We start from the raw sequence: 830 nt of genomic DNA on the forward strand, positions 1-830 counted from the left end.
ATTTTTGGCACTGTAATTTGCTCTAAGTTAAATCATCTGATTATATACATACACACAAATATATATATTACATATAATATTATATATATATAAAATCATGTGATAATGTCTTGATTTTATCCTTCATTCTTGAAGGATATTTTCACTGGATATAGAATTCGGGGTTGACAGTTGTCTTCTTTCATTACATGAAAAATACTGTGTTACTTCCTTCTCATCTACGTGGTTTCTGGTGAGAAATATGCTGTCAATCAAATTGTATCTTCCTTACAGTATATTACTAATCATTTGTTGGGCATTTTTATGATGGCTGTTTTAAAATCTGTGTCAGATAATTGTAACAACTTTGTTATCTTGGTGTTGGCATCTATTGATTATCTTTTTCATTCAAGTTGAGATTTTCTTTATGACAAGTAATTTTCAATTGAAATTTGGACATTTTGATAATTATGAGACTGGATGTTATATAAGCCTCTGTTTTACATGGCTTTTCCTAACACTGATACAGCAGAGGAAAGAGAAACACTATCTCACTAATGCCAGGTAGGGACAGAGGTTCAAGTTCCCTACTCAGCCTCTGTTGACACCCATAAAGGGAGGGGCTCCTCATTACTGCTGGGCAGGGAATGGGAGTTGTAGGTTCCCACTAGGCCTCCACTGATTACTATTCTGGCTGGGACGAAGAGACATGCCTGTGTCAGCTCCCCACATGGTCTCCATTCATAGTAACCTAATGTTACATGCATAAGTGAAAAACAAAACCAAATAGGAAAATGCACAAATTCAGTTTTGTAACAGTTTTTTAGATTGTCTCTATTTTGTTGATTATT

At 34.5% G+C, this 830-nt stretch overlaps 1 protein-coding gene across 1 annotated transcript in view; it reads right to left on the reverse strand.

Annotated features, from left to right (window-relative positions):
• The window catches only part of CWF19L2 (CWF19-like 2, cell cycle control (S. pombe)), a 146,702-nt gene that overhangs the window by 10,537 nt on the left and 135,335 nt on the right, over nucleotides 1–830 (reverse strand). The gene's annotated exons all lie outside the window — the stretch shown is intronic.

Source organism: Propithecus coquereli, unplaced genomic scaffold (assembly GCF_000956105.1).
Source record: "Propithecus coquereli isolate 6110/MARCELLA unplaced genomic scaffold, Pcoq_1.0 Scaffold6, whole genome shotgun sequence".
Classification (NCBI taxonomy): domain Eukaryota; kingdom Metazoa; phylum Chordata; class Mammalia; order Primates; family Indriidae; genus Propithecus; species Propithecus coquereli.